The 25,277-nt window shown below is 39.7% G+C and overlaps 1 long non-coding RNA gene across 1 annotated transcript in view; it reads right to left on the bottom strand.

Moving 5' to 3' along the window:
- Positions 1–3,747: 3,747 nt before the first annotated feature.
- LOC146768418 (uncharacterized) overlaps positions 3,748–25,277 on the bottom strand; it is a 35,848-nt gene continuing 14,318 nt past the window's right edge. The window contains exon 2 of the long non-coding RNA XR_014952964.1: positions 3,748–25,057. This is a non-coding gene — a long non-coding RNA (uncharacterized LOC146768418). The remainder of the gene's footprint in view (positions 25,058–25,277) is intronic.

Genomic DNA, 25,277 nt, shown 5'->3' with positions numbered 1-25,277 from the left:
ATAACACAGTCCCAGTGAAGCTGCTGGAGCCACTCACCCCAGACTGGCTCCTGGAAGCTGGAACTTGTCCAGAGACTTTTAAGCAGAGCTCACCTCCCACCCCTAAGCCACAGGCAAGGGAGAAGACACTGCTGCAAACAAGCTCTGTATTTCCTTGGCTTTTCCTGATGCAACCTGTAAATTCTTAAGTTAAATGAAAAATCTCCTCTTCAATAGAATATTGGTTTTCAGTTTTTTATTTCCTTAGGCAAAGGAAATAAATAAACATTTACTTCAGTACAAACTACAGTTTCCGGATCTGGAAACACTAACAGAATGAAAACAAAGGGCTGCTCACCTACTTTTCATTTATTTATTTACTGTCGTCTCCAATTCTGTGACATAACCCATCTCTCCCTTCCTCTTCTAAAGAAAATTTTAGTTACATTTATTTTTACAGAGATTTGGAATTAAAATAATGATATCTTTGGGGTTTTACGTTCCTAACTAAATACAGATATGCTGTTTAGGAGCCTAGTATTTGGCACTTTCACTCTATACAAAGGTCAGGTAAAAATGTCATGAGAACTGGAGACTTTCCAAAGCAGGATAAGTGCAGCAACACTGATAGTGTCGAAGGCAAAAACAATAGGGTAGGTGGTACAAATCAGCATAGAAACGGAGCACTTTTGTCTACTGCTGTCTGTAAAGCAGTCCTTGGGGTCTACAGGAGAATTTAAGAGGAATGCAAATTTTTTTAGTCTCAGGGTGTTCTTCATGTCTTACTGTAAATTAGCTTTTCTTCTTTATTAAACTTTTTATACAGGCCAGATACTTCTGGAGTAAACATCTAGGCTGAAGTACAATGTCTGTGTCTTGAACTGTACTTTCACACTGACGAACAACCCATTTGCTATTTTCATAGCTTGTGTAAGGACTTACCCTAGAAACATTGGCAGTCTGATGCTGTATATAAATAGCATTATTTAGAGCAATCAGCTTGATCTACCACCCACCCCAGGCAATTAAGTCCTGGCTGAGTTTATAGTGCCACACTCAGATTCCTCTCCCATCAGTCACTCTTTCTGTAAGTTTGTTAAAGCTCTGTCATGCCTCTGTTTTGGCTGCATCTCCTGAGATGGTGGAAATTGCCTGTATGGTGTATTCATCCTCCAGCGGCTGCAGGTCTGGCAGCATTCCCTGCCTCTGCCCTCTCTGACATCTGCTGGGGAAGGAGAAACAAGCTGTCATGGCAAGAGCTCCTCTCAGCCCCTGTGCTCCCATGGGGAGCACTGAAGTCAAATGAAAGCTGCATCTGGACTCCATGTACCAAAGCTGTTTCCTTGAACTGGGCAAAATTTGGCAATTTGTGATAGAAAACATCTCCTGGTGATGTATAGCTAAACCCAGAATACTGGACCCTGCATCCCAGTCTTTTCCACATGGAATAGAGCAGAGAATATAGGCTTTCCTACAGCTTTGAACTTCCTTTGTCCATCTCCTTGAAGTTCATTTTGGAAGCAACTGTGTTCCTGTGAAGTGAATTCACACACATTCAGGTGCTCAACAGATCTGCCATTGTTTTACACAGAAACCTTGTCACCTGCTGGGACAGTTTGACTGGGCAGTGTGTGTGGCTGGGCAGCTCTAGAAATAGCAAAGATTTGGGGAGGGGGATTGGGCTGTGTAAATTAAACAATTGTGCTTCATAAGAAGTCCTCACATCTTACCACATTTTTTCCAAGAAGCAATGTGTTATGCCAATAAACACTGTGCTGTTTATGAATTGCTCAATGTGCCTTTTAAGACAATGCTACCTTGCCTAATTTTTATTTTGGATTAAAGATGTTCTGTTGCTTTCAGGAATACAAAGGAGTGAAAGGTTAGCACTGAAGGGATAATCAGTCAGAAACAAATAGGCTGATAGCATGAAAAAAATTGCCTTCAGAAATCCTGGAATTTAGATGTAATCAAGGTCTTTGTTAGGGAGGCAATTAGAGCATATCCTCACCATTTCAATGAAAAATGTTGTGGTTGGCTATTGGCCATCTGCTGCAGATGAGAAACACAAGAAAATGTTATTTGGACTAAAGGGCACAACAACATTGTGAATAATACTGTGCCTAAGATGCCACAGAGAGGGAAAGCTGTGTTAGACAGCATCCTTACAGTATTTTCAAAGGAAATGTTTCATTTTTTACTTTTCAAGAAGCAAATCAATATTTAAACATACTTTCTTCAGATGTTACAAAAAATTTAAAACTAAAATTAGAAGAAATGCAATCATTCAAGGAATAGGAAGGGTGGGGTGAATGGATTACAGCTGGATTTGTTTCCAGTTTCTCAGTGAAGAATTAATAAAATATTTTAAATTTTTTTTATATTTGCTATAATGTGATCACCAGTATCAATCATACTATTTGTGAGAAGATGAGGGAGGAAGAAAATATTTTCTATTTAATTCAAATTAAACACACTCCTTGTCACACTCCCTTGTGGATAAAACTTCATACAAGAGGCACCTGTGTCAGCAGTGAGGTCAAAACACTGTGAGGATCCATCTTTCAAGCTCATAGACATGGTGTCACAGCTAAAGCTGCATCAGGACACACTTACAGTGGAACTTTGGCACTGTCTGCTTCAGATTTGCCTGCTTCAAATTTGCCTGCTTCAAATTTGACAAAACTTAGGGTTGCTTTGGAAATCTGTAAACATAATTAAGGGAAAGGGGAGATATGTAATGTGTCTAGCTACTGTACAATACTTTGCCAAAACCAGTCTCATTCATCTCAGATCCTAATACGAATTTCCCAAGCTAAAAAATCTTTAAGTTTTCTTGGAAGCTCTTCACATTTGATATGAAATCTGCAAGACAGTGAAGGTAAGGCACTCAGTTTTCTTGTATAAACTTCTAGCTGAGGTTTGCGGATTTCTAAGACGTTGTACCACCTTCTTGTGTCTTGTACCATATTGTGTTAAGAGTTTTATAGCCTACTGACTCCTATAGCTCTGTAGAGGTAAGTAATTCCTTTAGGTTTGTAAAAAGGTTTGTAATTCCTTTACAAACCTCTTCTCCATATGAACAGTGGAAAAAGAAAAGACTACAAAACCATTTTAGACTGTAAAATACAACATTCAAGGCCCCTAATTACTTGGTCAACACAAATGTTCACTTAACAAGAGATAGAGCAGTTAGATTATAAAGGGTTAGGTGCATAAATGTCTGTGCTTTCCAGATAGGAACTGACCCCTCTGGCCAGGAGCACAGGAACCAAGATTAAGACTTTCCCTGGTGTTTCCTTTTTCTGGGGATTTTGGTGTAATCAAGAAGCATTATTACAGTTTATCCTGGCTCTTTCTCCAGTTGGGCAGAGAGCATGTTGTGAAATACAAAGGCAATCACTATGGTCTAAGTTAATGACTTCAGAAAAGTAGTGTCAAGGAAGAAGATATTTTTAAAGCATGGGGGCCAGTTTGGATAAGACATTTCAAGCCTATCTCATTTTCCTCTCACAGGGTCACAAGCCTTGTGGATGGAAGAACAGAAGTAGTCACCTCTGTTGACTTGGGAAATGTTATGACAGTATGACCAAAGACATCGGCCTACAAGAAGGCCTACAAGAAAATTGGAGAGGGACTTTTTGCAGGGGCATGTAGTGACAGGACAAGGGGACGTGGCCTTAAAATAAAAGAGGACATAAGCAAGATTGAACATAAGCAAGAAATTCTTTACTGCGAGGGTGGTGAGGTACTGGAATGGGTTGCCCAGAGAAGTTGTGGATGCCCCATCTCTGGAAATGTTCAAGGCCAGATTGGATGGGGTTTTGGGTAACCTGGTCTAGTGAAAGGTGTCCATGCCCATGGCAGGGGGGTTGGAACTCGATGATCTGCAGGGTCTCTTCAAAACCAAACCATTATATGATTCTGTGTCTATAAATATGCTATAAATTAGACCAGATAAAGCTGCTGCTACAGAGAGGGTACAAAGTGATGCAAAAAACATACTTCACCAGCCAATGGTTCAGAGTGGAAGGATGTATCTCATGGATTTTTGCTGGTCCGGTCCTGTTCAACCTTCTCAGTAATAAGGATGTTACTATTTGTGGAGCGCACCAGAGCTGAGAGAAAATGCAAGCATACCAGAGGGCAGGGACCAATTCAAATGATCTCAACAAACCCAGGTAAAAGTTTGAAAAGCCAGAGGGACATTTAAAAGGGGAAAAATACATGAGGCAATATAAGCAAAAGCACAAATACCAGATGGAGAACAAGCAAGAACTAGAGCAAACACTGTGACTTTACAGCAGATCACAGACTGAAAGTGAGTGGTGAATGTGGCCTTACCAAAAAACGCAAACATCTTATCAGGATGCACAATCCAGAGGATAGCCAGCAAGCTGCAGACATCCACACGCTCTGCTTGTCACTACTAAAGCTCCTGGGATCATTCTCAGTTCTTGGCAATGACATGCAAAATGAATGGATCAATGCAGACAGTTGAGAGAAAAGCAATGAGGCCCAAAAAACATTGCATAAATGGAAACATGAAATTACTAGGAAGAAGGGATTCAGGGAAGTGAGACTGGTCAAGGAGAGAGAAGGCTTGTATTGACACACCAAATTTCTTGAATAGGTAAGATGTGCAATAAATGTAGATACACACACACACATAGAACTACTTATTCATACACATGGTTTAGTCACACCCAGGGATACAGGACCAAACTCCTTTTCTCCACCCCTGAAACTGTCATGGAGTCAATGCAGCAGAGGCTAAGTCACCTCTGCAGCACCTTCATTTAGTGCACCTCTCCTTGGCTTCACAAGTACAGGTTCCCACAGGGCAAGAGATCAGTATATGAAGAAGAGGCAATTTGAACAAGAACTACAGCAGAAGAGTAGAATACTCAAAGCACAAACAACACTCCTGATTTTCTTCTACTACTTATGTTTTCTATCTGATTTCGCATAAAAAATGGGAGATTGAGGTTGCTTTTACCTGAAACATATTGGCACCAAGTTACTCCTTTGTCCAAGGTATACAAGCAGCTGGAAGTTAGATAGTTTGAGAGGAAAGAAAAAAAAGAAGACAGAGAGAGAGGAAAAAATACGAAATTACCTAAAAAATATTAAATCTCTCATTGTTTCAGAGTTGATAAAGTGCTCACAAAGCAGAAGACACTGTATCTCCTGAAAAAAATATACTTGTCACCCTGACACAGTTTTGGATCAGGTGGTGATTAAGTCAATTTGTCAGAGTGTGGTGCTAATAACACCAAGGTTCTGGATTCAATCCCTGTGTTGGCCATTCACTCAAGAACTGTACTTGGTGATCCCTGTGAGTCCCTTCCAGTTCAGAATATTCTGTGATCTGGGAAGTGTCTCTTCCCAATGTTTTTCTAGGATCAGGAAAGAATGTCCATATTATTCTTTGATACAAGTTTCATATTATTCATAGGGTCTGTGTAAACAATTGAAGAATATACTTTTTGGACATAATTTTAACTGTACTCCAAACAGAGATCTTCCCTGAAATCCATAAGCTCTGAATTCTCAAAATCTGCCTATATGGTACCTATGAGCACTTTGGGATAGGAGATGTACATTGGATATTCTCAAGCTCCATGTCAACAACAGCTCTTCCACTTGGAAACTCCCTTCCATCTCCTTGTTGTCAAGACAGGGGCATCAATATGATTTATTTTTTTGATGTAAGGCTCTGCTCCTGTTCTCAGAATTAATATCTTAAAAATAGTTAAAGGGATAGGGGAAAATGCCAAGGTTATTTCTTACTGCTCAGATAAATTCAGTTACCTCTACTGTTGTCAGCTACTGCTGGATATCTGCTGGTCACTTTCTGGAGGCAGAGTTCATTAAGACAGGCTGATGAGGAACTATCCCCAGCCATTGGCAGAATACATAATTCCTGAAAAATATCCACCATGGAAGATAGCGATTAGCCCAGTCAAAAACAACTCTCTGAAAAAGGCCCTGCAATGCTGAGGCTGGGCTGAGTGGATTGATATTCCCTGATCATGATGTGCACTGCTCCAGGTAGTGGTCACAGCCAGTTTGCTTCCTCCATGTGAGATCCTGCCCAGTACACCTGCAGTACTTCACCTCTTATGGACAAAGGTCTGGGATGTGCCCCCACTCAGTCTGCAAGTGCAGTTTCTACTGCCTGACTACATCCATTCCTATCCAGGAAGGCTAGAGAGGGAGGGATTTGGCATGGTTCCCCCAGCAGCTTGCAGCATCCTGCTCTAGTGGAAACACCATCTTAGAATCTATTTTGCCACAAATAAACAAATCACAAAACAAAGTAAATCCTCTACTGAGTGGCCATAAACACAAGAGGATTAAAGCACATCTTCTCTGCTTTTTGCCTATAGCTCAAGCTTGTTAATCCTGGCAACCTGTACTACTCACATCACACTGCATCTACATCTGTTTTTACCAGCCACCACTAGCTATTCTCTGCCTCTTCTTCTAACTCCATATTTCCCTTGCCTGCTTAAATGATTGATCTAACTTAATGTCCCACTATGAACCTTCATCCTGGTCAGCAGAGAGGAAAACAGAACAGACCCTGTCCATGTTTGTCTGCATGAGTGCTGCATGTTTCAGTCTGTGCTGGCCGTGCATATAGGTGTTTGTGTAGGATGTGTGTGGCCACACGCACCTTTTGGCCAGTCTTGCTGCTGACTGCACCTGAGACAGAGATCTGCATCAGCTTCACCTTTGTGGGGCCACTGAATTCAATAAACCCAGACAGATATCCCTGTTCTACCTCCTGTGACTCAGCCACATCTTCCTGTACATTGCCATCCCTTAGTCAAGTCCTGGTTTCACAGTGAGTTTTAACATGTATGCTACTTGATCTGGGTCTAAGTGAACTGCTAAATTTAACACTCCTCTCCTCTTGAATCCTGGCCTCTGATCTCCTTAATGCAGTGTAGACATTTTTCCTTAACCCACCCTTGACATCAATATTTGAAATACATCCTTACTACAGTTCTTGGAAAATGGCAAACACCTTCAGGTCATCCTTTAGCTTACCTATTTTAAATGTCTTCTTTCAGAGATGAATAACAGCTTAGAAATGTGTTTTTTATTTCACTGCCTAATAAAAGCTTTATGTTATTGTCTGATACTTGATGTAACAGCTCACTGAGCTGAAGGTCTGGTAGCTTGAACCACTATTTTGGCTGACAGGTCTGTGGCTGAGGTCTCTTTGGATGTCAGAACCCCGAGGATTGTACAGCTGGAGAGTGGTGGTGTGCTGGTGATGCAATGGAAACCCTCACACAACTCTGACTGTGTGCCAGTCACACACCACAATACCCATTTGGGTAATTCAGTCCATGTTCTCTAGACAGGATCAAGTTTGTTAACATGACTGAAGATCATTTACTGAGGTGAGCAAAGAAGATGACCTGTTTCCTTCCACCCAGCTGTGAAAACACGGTGCTGATCATACACAGGCATACGTGGTTAAACGTGGTGCTGGTTTTTTGCCTCTGCATGCCTGCACTGTCTTGCTTGCTGCTGCCTCGCTTCCTGCTCTTCCAATGCATTTGACAGCCTGTCCTGCTTCTTGGGCTAAGTGGTTGGGCAGTACTGATGGCTGCTTTCCAGCTGATTTCCTATCCTAACTCAAAAGTAGCTTAATTTTGTTTTTAATTGTAGTGTTGGGAAAATGTGTGGGAATCCGGGGAACAAGAAAGTCCTTCTTGACTAAATAAAATATTCTGTTGTATTGTCATAACCTAGTTTGGGCTCCCAGGGGACTCTCATGAACATGACAAACACTCAAAATACTGGAAGCAAAACTAACTTTAAATATCTGTTCCTAATCAGTTTCTAAAAATACTGCAGTTTTTCTATTCACAAAGTAGCAACAAAAAATAGAAACAAGATTCTCAAGTTTCAGTTCAGCCCTTTCATCAGGAAATTACTCAGGACTCTCCAGAGCAGTCTTTGCAATGAGTTTCTCTTCTCTTGGTAAGTCTGTGGAGAGAAATTTCAGCAGAGGGAAAGGGTGAAATATGGAAATTATGTTAGAGTTCAACAACAGCATGATGTTTATGTCCCAGAGAAAAGGGGAACATTACCCCAGGGACTTGAGTTGAGCATCCACATTGTGATCACATTATGGAACATTCAGATCCAAAGCCAGGCAATGGAAATGCGACCAGCGTCACTCCCAGGTGTGGTGCAAGGATGTACCACAGCCAAGAGGAAGGGAAGTCTTTTTTCAATAGCAGAAAATTATCCAAGCACCATCTGGATTTGAATAGAAGTACTCATTAAAGGAAATAACTTGTAAATGATGACACTACCCTTTGCAATTCACATGGCTTTCCACACACATCCTTCTCATAACACACAAACAAACACACAGACAGAATTGATGTACTCCTACTGTTTACAAACACAGTGTCTCAAACTGTGACAAAGGGAGGACATGGCTAAGAGACAGAAAATCTGAAGTATCTTCTTTAGGGTCTAAATGTGTGATAGAAAGAGCATAAACCTGCTTTCCTTAGTTAACCAAGCAATCCATTCATTTTCCTTAGTTAACCCAAGAAATCCATTAGTTTTCCGTACTCAGCCTAAGAAATCCATAAGTTTAACATGCAGTAATTAGTGTGATTGACTCCTGTGCAATGACTGGTGGGGAAAAGGTAACCCTGAAGGCTTAGCAGGACTATATCGCTACACATTTTTAGTCTTTCCTTCTGAGGCTTTTCTATGACATCTGACTGGTGTTTGGTCTTTAAAAAACCCCAAGAACTGTCAAAAAAGTGAACTCAGTAAGTTTGTGGAAAAGTAAAAAGACTCAACAATATATAGCGTTAATTCTTATAACCTACAATATTAATTGAAAATAACACTGGGTTTTATTTTTCTTTTGTATTTGATATCTGTCCATAGACTGTAAAACAGTTCTTCATCCTTTTGGAAACTTCATCTACAGTTTCTATAGAAAATATGTTTTTTTCCATCAAAAAGTGTGATGTTTTTTCTCTAAATATAGTCCTATTTTCTCTCTTGGATGTGACTAGCCCCTACACTAACAAGACAAAAAATACAGGATGACAATTTAAACAAACATTCCTGGGAAAGACGCATTATCTGATTGAGTTCTCTTGTTGCTAGTAATATGGAAGCAGAACAATTTGTTAACAGATCTTCTGCTAAATGTGAAGGATATTTGTAATCCAACTCCAATAATACAATGAAATCAGGACTAGCACCCTTTGATCTAAATTGTACTGACAGAGAGGACAGTTTCTGTCCCAAGGAATTGATGGTACAAGGAACCAGAGTATCATACATGTCTCTAAGAAGGCAGATTTACTGCTGTATGGCAGCTGAGTAGTAATGGAGAAAAAGTTGCTCCTTTTGGAATCATTGGTTGTAACTTAAAGAGATTCTGAGGTAAATACAAGCAATTTCCGTGGACTGGAGAATATTCACATAGGTGAGGCTGCACACTTGTCCTTGCAAAACTGATTCCTTTCATCCTTTCAGAATTTGTTTCTGTTGGGGTTTGTCCAACAGTGGGGCTCAGCCCCTTGCTGGCATAGGCAAACTACAACATCTAAGTGGGTGAATATCCAAAAATGTAACAAGTGGCCACTGGTAGCTGCTAATCACAGCATCTGGGAAGTGGTGCTCATCTTGAAAAAAAGCAGACTAGATTTGGCAGACATGTCTTCTCCCCTATCAGCCCAACATTTGCTGTTCTGTCATCTTCTTGAACAGATCTGATCCGACTTTGTGTATCCACAGCAAGGCAAACCACTTTTTACTGTGCCGTTTTCACAACCAGACTCACTGAGGACAATCGAGTCGTATTCATAGAGGTGGAAACTAGAACATGACAATTTGATCACCACAAGTGAATGGCAGCTGTGGCAGACAGGGGAGAAAGATGGAGTGTCAAGATGCAGAGGAAAAATTATTTCATAAGTAGAGAATCCATAAGCACAGCACCTTACACTGAGTTGTTTATTGTTTGAGCACACAGAAAGTTCACTGCTTTTCTTTTCCACTTCAGTCAGCATGATAATCTGCCTCCCAAGACACTCCCAAGTCACAGAAAAAAAGCTGACATTGATTTCAAAGCGAAGGAAGAAAACCCCTTCAATGAAAAGAATGTTTTCTATTTTTCCACTATTAATACAAACAAAATAACATGCTCTGGAGTCTGCCTTTGTAGGTACTGGGCCAAAAAGCACCTCGGACAACATTGCTCTTCAGCATGGTGATTGAGTGTACATAGTCACCTGTGGCAAACAATAGCAGGAAATTCAGTCCTCAGGCAACGGAAGGCTCCAACATATAAAATCTAGCACATGCATTATTTATTTCTACATTAGGCATGAAACCCAAGATGGATGAGTGGTTGAAGAGTAACTCCATGCAATGTTTGTAGGCAGGAAATAAAAGCTATTTATGAATACTTAATAAGAACATTTTCTTTTGTTCAACAATAAAGTTTCTCTATAAAAACTGGTGAAATACACCATGCTATTTTTATTCTCTGAGTGTTCTCCAATGATAAAAAGAAAAACAATAACAAAAATTATGGCCACGTTTGTTAGAAAGTAGTACTGTTTAGTTTGAAAATGCTCAGAGGAAAAAATCATTAATCAGTCATTTAAAAATACTCTTAGTGAACAGGAAAAGGTAGAAAAGAATTCTTCCAAAGATCCCACTTATGTTCAGCATTGATTTTACACTTTCCAACATACTTACTTTACAGTTTCATGCCAGTCTCTTCTCTGTCTAGGCAACGTCCCCAAGCCCTTTTCCTCACCTGTGCATTGCCTTATTGGCTGCAGGTCATTCCTTCTCTCAGGTTTCCCTCTCACGGTGTCTAAAGATAACAAGTTTGGGCATTTTGTGCTAAGGATTTCAGAGTTTTCACTTGGATAGGACTTGGTGTTTTATGTTGTATCTTTTTGTGGATTTTCCCACAGAGCTCTCAGGTAATAGTCAGAATTATGATCCAACAGCTGGGATGGCTTCTTGTGTAAATAGATATGTCTCCATTTTTGTGCAGGCTTTTTTAAGAGTGTGGAATTTCTAATGTGGTAGGTTACACACATAAATATATAACAAAGTCCTGTGAATTTTGGAGAGAATAGAGTGAATAAGTTGATCTCCTATTAGCAAATTTTCCTGGAAGAAAGTAGCTTTGAGTCAAAACAGAGAGGCCACAAACTCCAGATTAGGGCACCTTGAAGATAAAGTTCAGTGAAAGAATGAAAGAAACCTACTTGTAAATGAAAAGGTAAAAATGCTTTGATGAAAATAAAAACAACAGTTGTAAAAGTCTATTTCCTGGGTCATGTCCAGCCTCTCACCCACCAGCACCCACAGTCCTCTTGATCAAGGCTGCTCTTGATCTGTTCATCCACAGCCTGTGTTGATACCAGGGGTCGTCCTGACCCAGGTGCAGCACCTTGCACTTGGCCTTGTTAAACTACTACAATCTTATCAATAGACAGACACCATCCAAATATATTTAGGAGGTCATGAAGGCAAAAGTCTGTGACAAATATTTGCTATCACTTGTAGAAAAAATGAAGACAATGTGTATGACACATCCAGTTGATGGACATGGAGTTGCTATTACTAAAAACAGGCAACACTGATGGTAACTTGACACAGTCCCAGCATAGCTCTACCTTATCCAACTACAAAATGTTTTCATCCTCTACACAAAAAAAATGCATAGACAGTCTTCATTCATGCCCCACATTTTTTTAAAAGCTTCATTTCCTAGTTTGCTTTTGATGATTTTCTGAAGTTATCTTACTGTTTTGCTGTGTCTATTGGAAATTTTATAAACTATTTTAAAAGACTTCTGAGACGACCTGTTGTTGGAGGAAACTGGAATATTGTTCTCTAGACGGATGTTTAAACACAACCAGCTGCCTTTTATGTACTACAGAAGCAGAGGAGGTTAACAACAGACCTGATGCCACCTTAGGGGAAGAAAGATTTCTAGAAGTGCAGATCTAGCACATGTTCATGCCATTGCACAGAAACTCCAGCTCCCAGAAATGTTTAACTAGCCCTCATTATTCCATTTTCATCAGCCCCAAACATATGGAGCCCTAAAGAACTGTTCCCACCCACAGTACTTCACAGCCCTTTCATTAGACCCAGTCCTTACATTGCCAGCAACCACATTTTCAAGCTTTCTCTGCTAATAGATTACTGGTTATTTCATTGTTGTTTTTCCCTGGTTGTTCTGGAGTTTTTTAATGAAAATGAGGCTCTGACATATTAATACTACTCTGGGGAGGCAGTTTTAAGAACAGAGGAGCAAAGTAATAAACATGTTTAAATGAAGTTTAAAAAAAGATGTGAAAGTTCAAAGTTAATTGACTCCATAAACACAAAAGCTAGGCAAACTCTGATTTTACATACATATAAATAGAGTGTTATGTGACAGCATTGATGGACTGTATGAGTCCCATTGTCCTGAAAGCTCCATTACAAAAAGAAGCCTGACATTTAATATTTTGTCTATTATTTCTCGCCATGTCTTTCCCAGTCTTCTGAATCCACAGTGTGTATTAAAAGATCAACTATGCCTACCAGTATGACAAGTCTAGGAATTCTCCATTCTTTGTTTCTCTATTTCTGTTTACTGTGTGTGCTTGTGCATTTTGAAACACTATTCATTGAGAGTGTATTTGAAAGGTCCACTAACATGTGATAGAGATTAATAAAGTCTCACTGAAACACAGCAGTTTGGAAAAGGAAGTAAAAGAATTAGATTCAATCATAAAAACCAACAATAGCTTTTGGATGTAGAACATTTAAAAAGCCAGGAACAAGGTCAGCCTATGTGTTTTATGAGCATACCACACATTGCTTGTTGCCAGACTCTCCTGGGGTGATGAGACTGAGCACCTCTGAGGTAGTTTGCCATGAAAAGACAAGAATTTGCAAAGCTGGATGTCCAGTCGACTTGCCTATATCACCGTTCCTTTTAAGACCTGTCTGGGATAAAGATGTCCTGAGTGAGAAGTTACACAGACACACTGACCCTAAAATCAGTCTTTGGAGTATCTGTCAGCATAGGACTTCAGTCTGTATTGCAAGGCAGCTCCTGCCTTTACAGACATTTTGTGTGTAATTCCCTTTCCCCAGGTGCCCAGGAAGATGGCACTTGCAGCAAGCAAGGCTGCCTGCAGGGCTCTGGGTGTGTAGTGTCACTGCCCTTTCATTGTATGGAAGCCACTGACACCTCCCTTCACCCCCAGTACTGCTACCACCCCTTCAAAGCCTCAGGTCTGTGAACAGCAATGTCACAAAGCACGTTAAAACCTCAATGTGCTTCATGTGCTAATGCAAACCAGCATCCTCAATATGCTGTCTTCATTTATTCATTATTTTATAGCTGGTTCTCTAGAAAAACTTTCAACTGGTTTGCACTGTCCAGTTTAAAGTAGACTGGAAGGATAGGTATTGGGTGAAATCGGAAAAAAATTTGTCATAAAATAAATCCCAGATTATAAAATTAATTTCCTACCCAGCAGTGAACAATGTCCCAGAAAATCAGAAAAAGAAGCTGCATGTATGAAGTCCTTGTTTTTTTACTTGTACAAGAGAGGAAAATAGTAAATCAGTGATTACAGAGTCATGTACTTTTCTTGGTATTTTAAATATGTATTAAATAATCATGTGAGTGCTTCAGTGCCCAGGATTAAGGCCTATGTTAAAAAGTCACATGTACCCTAAGCCAGGGACTCTCTTGATTGTACTTAGTCTTTTATTTTAAAGCTGTTTTGGGGAAGGTGCAGTTAACCAAATATGGCTCACAAAGTTTTTGAAGCCAATAAACCACATTACAGCATATTTCTATTGAATTTGTGTTGGTGGCTGATTGGAGAAACTCATATTCATTAAGAATAGTGCTTTCCAACATTAATGATATGACTTACTGCCACAGAGCAAAGTCAGCATGGTACTAAGAAATGGGAGAAATTTCCACGTTCAGAGCAAGTTTATAGTTCACCATCCCACAGTCACTATCTCTAGTCAGACAGACACTTCAGGACCCTACATGACCCATGACATCAAAAACATTTGCTTTTCAGCCTCCACTCTGAAGGCACCTGGAACCTGCAACAATATTTGCTATCTTGAGATATACTGTTAATTTTCACCATGCCAGTTGCAACAGGGGCAAGCAAAAACCCGTTATGAGAAACAGAGAGTTTGAGAGGAAATAAAGGAGTAGGATTTTGTTTACATATTCTTAAAAGTGTCAAAGTACATGAGTAGCTTATAAAGCAATGGTAATGCATAGCTTTATTTTCTTCCTCCATATCTTTTTAGGTTATATGATTTTCAAGGGCAAGGGGGCACTGAACTTGCTTCTAAAAATAAATGTATAGTAGATGAGCATGAAAAAATGTGTAAGTTGACAAATAAAAGAAAAATTAAAATGCCAGATTTTAGTGCTGTGCTCCTCATGCATCTATGATCCTCAGTGACAGCTCTGAAAAACATTTTTCAGCTAAAAAAACACTTTCTGAGTCATCACTCACTCTGACTGCATGGCAGTGCTATTCTTAGTTGTCTGTGTGACAGCCTGACCTAATCAGTGCATAGCGGGACAGATTTCCCCATATACGTTTGCTCTAACTATAAATCATCCCTGGCCTATTATTGGGATGCATATGCCTAATGAGACACCTAATCCCTATTACCACCCCTGGAAGGGCATAGCAGATCCTGGGCATAGCAAAACTGACAGGGTAGGAAGTCATATGGGAAATAGAAAGTGGCCCTCCTTCTGAGAGCCGATGACGAGAACAAATTATCTGTGCTGGATTCCAACTGGCAGGCCAGGAGTGAAAAGCCTATAGCTTACTTTCTGTGCCTTGAGTCATGTAGGCTGTATTAGGAGAGAAATGTACTGGTTATCCAAAGAGGGTTTTTAAATGTTAAAAAGAATGGTAAGCAGGAAGTGGTCTGGGGCAGTGAGAATTTTGAGCTGAAAGAACACACTGTATCTGCTATTAGAAGTACCACCACAGGTAGGGAGCTACAGGCACAGCACAGCCTCTGTGGCTGGAGTTGGAATGAGTGCTCTAGAGACAGGTCTCACCAGACAGACTGTGGAAAGCTGATTTTTTGGTATGCCTGTGTCAAGACATGAGACTTTGCTCAGAGAAAACAGTAAGAAATATCACCAGAATTGTGGTATCAAAATGACAATGGTGGTTAAAGCATCTTCTTTCCTACAGGAGACACTGGCCTGAGACCAATCAATAACTTTCAAGAGGAATATTTTCACTATCTCTCAGATATCACCTCTTCCAGAATGCAATATACTTGACTTATGCACTAAGAAGTCTGAAATTCATGCATACAATCATCCTTTCAGTACAATTCCTCTTCAGAGTTGAAGTCTTCAGACAAAACAACCAAACAGCGACAACATGGGAGAAGTGAAATACCTGCTTTCTTTACCACAGTTGCCAATTCACTGCTAGGCAGGACACCACCTTTTAAAATCAGAGAGCCCTGAATCACCATTTTGTGCTTCATTCACAGGTCACAGTCACCTTTCTTCTATTTCCTAAGAAGCCATGCTGCTGCATGCTCATATGATCCTAAAAATGTCAGCCTGTGATTTCCCAGGGACAATAAAACATCATTAAAGTTAGCAGACAGTGCACACTGAGTAAATGCCAGCATCTAAATCTGTCTTTGTGAGAGACCTGTAAATCTGCTCCCCCATCCTCAAGTGAAGAAGTGAAACTACTGTGCATATAGGTAGGAGATACTCAGTATTATATCCTATCTATGATGTTGGCTATTGAATGCCCTTTTGTTTTTTTCAAACTGGGTTAATAAATCTTCACGGACAGAAACTCATCTCTATTTGTGATACACTGTTATGGTCTTCCATAAAGACCAGTTAGAGGAAGTAAAAACAACCCTCCAAATCTGATACTCATGGCAGGTACATGTACAGGCTCATGTCACTTTTGAGTAGCAAAGCAAGAATTACTATAATCACCAAAGATCATTTTTAGGAAACTTCCATAATTCCAGGGGGTTTATTAAGTGATATTTCAGTTTGTAAAAAGTTGTATAAAACCTCTCATCTCCCATCTGGAGTGTTGTGGAACAATTTCACATTTCAGAGCATAGGGAGCCCCTCTAAATCCCTCCATCTTCTCCACAAGTCACCTGGAAGCCCGTCACACAGGGATACCCCACAGTGCCCCTTTACCTGGCCCAGACACAGGCCCTGTCACAGCCCATGCCTGAGCTGCCAGAGTGTCCCAGGGAGCAGCCCCAGCCCAGGTGTGCCCAGCCCTGCTGTTCCAGAGACCAGTCAGCCCAGTCCTATTGCACACAGTGTGGCATGTCCCTGTGCCCAGCACAAACGCAGGGCACAGCTGATTGTTACAGCACCTCACAGGGATGTTGGGGAAAGGCAAGGAAGTCTGAAGTAAGGAAAAGGGGATATTATGAGCCCACTTTCCTTTTTCAGGCTATATTTTGCACAGGGTGGGGTCCAAAGAACAGCTCTGGAAAGCAAAGGAAGACAGTGAGCCCACCGCCCACTCTCTCAGGACCATTCTCTGGGCTGGATGTTAAAGCTCAACATCTTTATAGGAACCCTCAGTAAATGGGGCCAGGACTGAAAGCCATTTCCTGAGCAGTTTGTCAGCCTGTTCTAGCAGCCTCCCTCCTTTCCCAGGGATTTGGACCTGCTGAAGTGAGCCTGGCACCCTGCCCCAGGAAAGCTGCTGTCAGAGCCAAGCGTGGGCTTTCTGCCCCAAGCCACACCAGTGATATGTGCATTCCACTCTTTAGGTAAATGTTCTCCATTATACCCCTGTGTGGTTAATTAGCAGCTGTTCAGGTAATGTAAAAATGCAAGAACTTTCAATAAACATAATTTATATATAGATGACACCAAACAGCCTCCTTGGAAGCCTGAAGACACTGGGAAGACACTGGGAAGATTTCTGCTGTCCTCGATGGGCCTTGGAACAGGGCCAAAGGCTGTTCAGCATTAGCAAAAGAGAAGTTTATGTCAGGATTATAATATTTAATCTGTGTAGCAGCCAGATTAATTTCACAATTAAATTTTCATCAATTAACCCAAACTGTCTTCCCTGATAGCTAGGTTTAAATATTACGCCTTACAGTCTTAAGCTCTGAAAGAGTGAAGCATGTGCCTAACATTGAAAATTCCATTAGTACTCAGGTATTTGTGCCCTTGTTCCTATTTTAGACAACAGGAAGGGTTTTTAATGCTCTTGCCACTATGAACAATGGTTTTCACTGATACAGTATTAATTACAGCATGCACACTCAGGGTAGATGCCTATTTCTAGTGACTGTGTACTCCTTTTTGTCTTACTGCCTGAAAGATAACAGGATTAAATATATTGTATTTGAGGACAAGCATGAGTGCAGGAGAAAGAAGGAGGAAGAGAACATTAAATAACCAAATTAAATAACCAAATATTTAAAACAGTGTCTGCTGTTTCATCACAGTCATTAAAAATGTCATAAAGTTCCTATTGAGAACATTTTTATTCTTTAACATAAAATTTGTCTGTTTATAAGGGTATCTCTGTGGTTACTGACTGATGGTACTGCATAGAGAACAGAGCTTCAGGGACTGGGTAAAAGTGGGAAGCTCTCTAACTAACAAATGAGGGAACCAATTTTCTGGGATACTGATACCCACTAGGCTAAGAATGTAGTCCGTGGTGTAATAGTCTTTGGACAGCTTCCAAACAATGCTGTGTTGTGGGAAGGAAGCTATAATGCAGTTGTGTCCCTGTCTTATATTGACTTCTAGGTCAAACAAAGCCTGGAGTGATTTGGAATTCACTTGCTGTGCCACTGCTTACTGCAGCTTGTTTGTGAAGAAAGTTATTGTGGATGAAAGAGAGAAACAAAAAGCATTTGATACTTGCAGTCCTCATGAGACAGCTATGAATTTATGGCAATTTTTTTCTTTCCAGGCAGCAAAGGAACAGATTACTATCTTATTATAGATCAGCATTTTCACAAATGCTGAACAGCAAATGCTCCCTGGCAAGGCTTATTAGGGATGTGAAAAGGAATTATTCAAATTACTTAGAAATTGCCTGACAGCACTTTTGAGATAAAGATGCATTGAAATAAATCTGTGTCTAAGCACTGCTTACCTAGAGATAACAAGGGAATTGTGGCACTGGATCAGACTGAAAGTGCATTTAAGACCTGATCTCTAGCAGTGGCTACCTATAGATGATGAGAAGAGCAAACAAGACTAAGCAGGGCATGTACCAAGTGATCCTTCCCCTCAGAATTCCCCTCAGAATTCAGATACCCTCAAATGAGGCCCTGCTGAAGCTCAGATGAACATTCTTATATTGAAGAGTCTGGTTGCTGCTCTCCACAAACAAATTTATACATTTGACCTCCCCACCATTCTGGGATGTCAGTTTCCACCATAGTAAAATTTGAATCACTACATGAAAATAATAGTAATTTGTTTCTTTTTTGCTGCTTGCCTGTTAGCTACCCAAAGTCCTTGAATTCTGCACAGCTTGAAGGGAGGAATGACCATTTATACTTTATCTTCCCCAGACAACTTTGTAAGTCTGTTTCACATCTGACCTGGATTATATTTTCACAAGTTAAAGACTGACTTTAGCTTGAAAGATCAGTCAATTAGACTAGTCCATCTTTCTATATCTAATTTTCTCCAGTTATAGAAAGGAGTTTCTGATCTTAGGCATATTTCTAGAATTTTATTGTCCCCTCCAACGTCCAGGAAAACTCAACTAACAGAATGGTTTGAACTCTTCCTGATATTTTAGTAAACTTCCTGATATTGCAAAGTTAATGGAGACTACAGGATTCTCAATTGCACTGAACACAGTAATGTTGTATATCAAATGCTACTGTTAACTCAGTTTTCATGTAAGAAACTTGATAGATATGTTAAGGGGAAATAAATGCCTGACTGAAAAAAGAGCTCATGTTTTGCTGTTCACTAAAATAGTAGGAAAATCTGCGCAGAGATCACTCACTTACTTTTTTCAGCTTCTGTATCTGCAAAACAGAAAGCATGAATGGTCAGAAACAAAAACACCTGTGTTAGACATGAACATACCAGCCATGTGCAACAAAGGAATGAAAATGGCCCCTGATGAGGTTAGTGAGCCAACCACTGGGAATGTGATCCTGTTTTCTTGAATCAGAGGCAAAATTCCTAGTTAAATTCCCAGGACAATTTATGAATCTTAATGGGTAAGCCATCTTTAAAAGAGGGGTGTGGTTGCAGCTTTTTGAACGTCATCTTTCAAATTCCCAGTAGACTTTAGCAAAACTATTTTGATTTCTGAAATTCCACTTCCACACAAGAACCTTCTCCAATATGCTACCAGACTGTTTAGTGAGGCTGACTAAAACATTTGCCTGTCCAGAACCACATGTGAAACAAAATAATCTGCTTTTTAATGTAAGGGGCATAAGTCTCTGAAAAAAAAAAATTAAAAAGGCATCTTGTTCTCACCTTTCAATGAACTTCTGTCTAATATGACCTGCTTGCTACATTTCTTTAAACTCATAAAAATACACCAAACAGACCTGCCCCTGTACTTTGTTGAAATTTTAGGTGGCTGCAATTATTAGAAAATGACACAATTACCTATTCAAGGCTGAAGCCTGTCCAGCAACAAAGGAAATCCCTGCCCAAAGCATAGGAATGTACTTGACTTGTGCCAGAAGACAGGACAATCAAACTTGCTTACGTTTCCTTCTGCTGAGGTCAGGATGCTCAAGAAACAGTTTAGGTCACAGCAACCTTGGACTTCCTCATGTCTGAAGGCAACCATTTCAGGACCTCTGCCTCATTTCAAATTCCCTTGTAAAATCTGAGATTATTTCTATCTATTTTATTTATTCTTCAGATTGATATTTAGGCATATCACTCTAAATGTTTTGTTTGGGCATTAAAAATGGGTCTGTATATCCTTGCTCTGCAAATAAAAAATTATTTTGAGCTGTTGTTTTCTAGAAGTCTCATTCAGATATTTAAAGAAAAACAGAAGTCCAAGACCTGTGTCTTTATTTCTGAATGCAAGAAGAATAAAGTAGGTGTGTGTAGATGTTGCAAGAAGCGTAACGCTGTCATGCACACGTTTTCTGTTTGCTCACAGCAGCATTGCTGCACTCCCAGGAATGTGGTATTTGCCAGGAATGGGAGGATCCTGCAGGACTGTGTCTGTGACTGGATGAAGGAAGCATTGCCAAGGTGTACATACCATGCCCCCTGACATGCTGAGGTTGCTCCTCAGCAACATCCCACCAGGGCACTGCGGGCCTGCTGCCCCTGGAGCATGCACAGGAAGTAAAGCCTACTGCAGTTCTGCTTTGAAGTTTCCTCCTGGCCACAGCATTTGAGGATTTAACCCTTAAGGAGATTGGAGTTGTAGTCATTGGGATGAGAATCCTAGATTTCTTCCAAGGATTTAATTAAATACGCCACACAATAAAAGTGCAGGCATGAGAGACCATTTGGGTTTGGCCCCATGCATGTGATTAGAGTCTAATTAGGCCTTTATTGCTAACAACATCTGGTTATAACACTCTGCATTTCACAATGGCTGTTTAGCAAGCGCTCTCTGGGGTAACTAACACAGGGATGCCTACACCACAAAACAGAGCTTGATGCAAAAAAGATCATCAAAGCAGCACTGACCAAACCCTGAATTTACCCATGAGCATTCAAAAACCAGAGAGCTGTGATTCAGTTATGTCTACTGATGTTAACAGGCCATGAAGTCTAACAAGCAAAGAAGATTTTGGGTCAAGTTGAAGGCACCAGCACTGCGGCCAAGGAGAGTACTCTTCCCACACTCGTGGTCAAATGAACTAATTAGTTTCTGAACTTTCACAGGGAATAGCAACATTTGGACCTTAGATCACTTGGCATTGCCTGGGTTCTGAGAGAAGATGACTTAAAATCATTCAAAAAAATTAAAAGTGAGACAGGAGAACACATAATCTCACAATACTCTCACAGGGCTAGTAGGCATGAACAAACTGAGAACTTTCTTTCAAAGCAAATATTTCCTGCAGAGTTGATCACCTAAGATAAGTTTTGCTTTCTCAGTATCATGAAAATTAATTTACAGGTTTCAGTCACACACAGCAAAATATTCCTACAGGCTTATTTGTGTCGTTCCAAATAATTTAACTCTACAGAAAGCAGCAGATATGGTAGTGCATGCTTGACAGTCAGGTCTTGCTGGGTATAGATTTACATTTAGCTCTGGGGCTTTTGGCTTCTTACTGATAACTGGAAGACTGGTAATATTTGCCAAATACAATTTGAATTTAAGTGGTTGCTACAGAAACTGAGTAAGAATAGAGATGTAAAGTGAGAGCAAAATAAAGTTTCATGACCCATCAAAAATAAATAGATGCCTATTTTCATTTATTTGTTTCTGAAATATTATTTAAAGGCAAAAGAATAAAGACCATTTTAGAGCTGGCACGATAGGAAAAGAGTCAAATTAAGAGCTCTTTCTGAAGTGTGTCACCTGTGATTTTGTGGTGGTGCTGTTTCTATTGCTTTCTACCTAGCACCTACTAGAGGAGTATTTAATATCTGTTATTATCCACTATATTTTAACAAGATCTAAAATGTTAACTTAATATTTTATTTTCACTTTGGTAATATCTTAATAACAACTTTTTCTTCATATCACAAGATGGTTGTGATTTCTTGATGGAAGCAGTTAAAAGTCATTTTTTCAGATCCTACCAATCAACATAACTACCCTGAACTCACTTACCCTAGTGCCAAGTATTTATTAGAGCCTTGAGAACATCTACAACAACTCAATGTTCATAAAGACTGCAAATAAAGACTAAATATTTGTTAGGGGCATCCATTTCTCTGGAAAAATGACTTTCTGGTAATATTTTCGTAGTTTTTGTAAAACTACATATCTTGAATAGTCTTACTATACACAGACTGGACTCTTTTTTTTTTTTAATGCATGCCACAAACTTTTTTGATCAGCTTTACTTCTGAAACACAAAAACCAAAGGGGGGTGAGGCCATATAATTAGTGTGTTTCAAAAAAATTTCAAACATTTCTATTAGGTCTTTATTTGTAATTCATGTATTAAAGCAGCATAGACTTACACAAATATTGTGACTGCCCCCCGGAGACCAACTTATTCCTGGATTCTTTTAATCTATTGTATTCTTAATCTTCAAGCAGCATAAAGATCATGAGGAATGTGCTTTACTTTCATGTGCTTATAATTTTCTCCATGTGAATACAAACATTGTAGTTACATGGGTATTTTACAGTGCAAAACACTCTTTCTAGACTAATAAATAAGACAGAAGACTGACAATGGAAAATATGGGTTATCTGAACCTATATATTATAAACTGATCTATTGCACAACAATTGGCCAGTTTGCAAACCTTATGTGTGCTTTCTAAACAGTGAAGCCTATACCTAAATACTAATAGAGAGGTTGGAGGGTTAAAAATAAAAAGCATTAACTTTTCATTTATAATGATCTGCCTCCATTTTGCAATAAAAATCCAATGCAATAAAACAAAAGAATGCTTTTTTTTTCCCTTTGGGCTTGAGCCTTCAAAATTTTTAAATGACATTTCATGAAAGACTGGTTCTAACTACACTGGAATCCTTGCCAGTCAGAGAAGGGCACCTGAAACACTTTGGGTGTCAAAGTGCAGGAGCATTTACTTTGTGCTGTAAGAGGTGACCAGTTTCTGCTGTATGTGATGTATTTTCTCATAAATGCCACCCAAGGAACAAATTTATATGTGCAATAGATAGAGAAATCTGTGCTTGTTTTGGGAAATGAAAGGTTAATGTTTGTGCTGTTGTTGGAGTAGAAACTGGATCTTAGCAAGCATCTTTTGTTTCAGAGAAAGTCGATCCCATAGTTTGGAAACTGAATATAAGAATTACTCTTCTTGTCTAAATTGACAAAGGCCAAAGTCCTGTTTCAAGTGCAAATGATGAATTGTAGCTGTTCCCTTAATTTTGTAGGGATTTTGGGTTTTACTGGGGGGAGTTTTTTAACTTATTTGCTGAATTACTCAGTCATTTTCTTGGCTTTAAAATTAGCCAGAATCATAATTTTAAAAGTCTTGTGGAATTTAATTTTTAATTGGAAAACTTAATTTTATTGTATTGATATTTTAACATATTATTATGTCTTTATTCTGCTTTATAGTGTTCCTCTTCAGGATTTCTGCAAATGGGTTTAACTACTAGAAAGTTATTGATTTCTTGTTACCACGTTCCTTCCTCAATCAGTATTGTTGCTGAGTTGACTGCCACTGAGAAAATTTACACCATGATTACACCAAATAATTAACTGCAAGAAGCTTCAAATTAATGTTGAGAAATCCTTTTTGAAGTTTAGCTACATAATTAATCCAGCCTGATAGCACTGAGCTCTGTTTTACAAAGCCTTAGAAAGACTGTTTCAGAATGTGTAGACCAGGGAGCCAAAATTTTCTTATATGTGACATATATTTTGCACAGACTGAGTAGAAGCTTATCTTTTAAGTACCTTTAAAAGCATCAAAAAGCAGATGTGAGCTGTGGGGTAGGCAACCCAGACCAGGATGATGAGTACACAGAAGCTGGATGACCAGGCTCTTTGAATATATCTCTCACTGGTTATAAATCCAGCTTCTAATTGATGACATCTGCCTCTGCTACACCATGGCAGCAGCCAAACCAAGCGATGCAAGAAGAGGCAAATATGAGGAGTATAGGGGAAAGGAAATCAGAGATTGTATCTGTTGATTTTTGTCTAAATATGGAAATTCTTATACAATAGACCATCAAATGTAATTTCCTATGTCTTAGAGGACAAGCCGTACATTTTTTAAAATAGTTCAAAAGGCTTACAAACTCGAGCTCAGGGTGTGGAAGTGGGAGGAGGGGGCCAGAGGAGCTGTAGAGAAAAAGAGATGGAGTACGGGATATCCCCCTCACAAGCCTTTGTAAAAAATCCCTCAGTTTGAGATTTCTGTGTATCAGCAGCAGACAGTCTGTTCACTTGACAGGACTGGGCCCACTGCAGATTGATGACAGGGATGCCTTTGTGCAAGGACAACTGAGAGAGCCCTTGCCAGCTTCCACAGGACCAGAGCTGAAGCATCTTCCTAGTGCCATTCTGCATAATGTGCTGCAAAAAGGAGGAGCCAGTAATATCACAGTAATGTTCTACCCTTTGTTGTATTTTTTCTTCTCTGCTTGAGACTCCACATGTGTCTTGGTCAGCCCCATCACAACCTTGCCCCTGCCTCACAGAACAGTGAGATCAGTTTCTCACTGAGGGCCACAGCCCTGCTCCATTTTTATTTTTTTTTTACCAGAAGTGAATATTGCTAGTCCTGCTTCACTTCTTCTGACATCTCATTTCCAAATACTTTTATCAAATTAATTCAGAAAGCTGCTGGCCTCACGATTACAAAAACTTGGAGAATCCACTGGGCAATTTAAGGTCTTTGCTAGGTCAAAGAAGAAGCAAAGAAGATTTCCAAAGGATTAGGACAACCTTTCTCCCAGTACTTGAAGAGTTGTGCTTCTTTCTTGTCTGGTAATACTTGCTGAGTATGTGGTAATAGGCTTGTACAGGCATTCTTGCCTAATGTCACTGGGACATTACAGTACTGAGAAAATCAATGCAACTTTATAGCTATTAAGCAAAGTGTTGACAGTAGCAAGCATATGGATTCCTTCAGAAAGCAGTGTTGGGAGATTTAACTGTGTCTCATGCATCCCAGTGCTCAGCTTTGGAAATGTGTTTGTCTCAGACAACTTTTTTGGGTAAAAACTGAGATCCCTGAAGGAGGTACAAACTGAGAGGCAGAGACTTTATATGTAGTCACAGTCCTTCACAGATTAGTGATCAAAGCTGACAGCTTGAACAATCAACAGAAATCATGTTCTGTTTCCTTCCAGTGCTCAGGGTCATACAGCCTTGCCCATCAGTAAGAGACCTGAAACAAACAACAGAAAATCTTATTTATAGGTGGAACACAATGATTTTGGTTGAGATGAAGAAGGAATTCTGAGCCTGAAATGTCACTTAATTTTTTCACCTTTATCAGCCAGTTTAAGAAACAACAATGGCTTCCCTGCAAATTCTGCTTCCTTATGCCCACACAGTATGGTAGCTATGGAAATACTCTCACCATTCAGTGGATCTGCTCTTGAGAA

Source organism: Lonchura striata, chromosome 2 (assembly GCF_050655825.1).
Source record: "Lonchura striata isolate lonStrDom1 chromosome 2, ASM5065582v1, whole genome shotgun sequence".
NCBI classification, from domain to species: Eukaryota; Metazoa; Chordata; class Aves; order Passeriformes; family Estrildidae; genus Lonchura; species Lonchura striata.
This window is presented reverse-complemented; position numbering and strand designations above follow the sequence as displayed.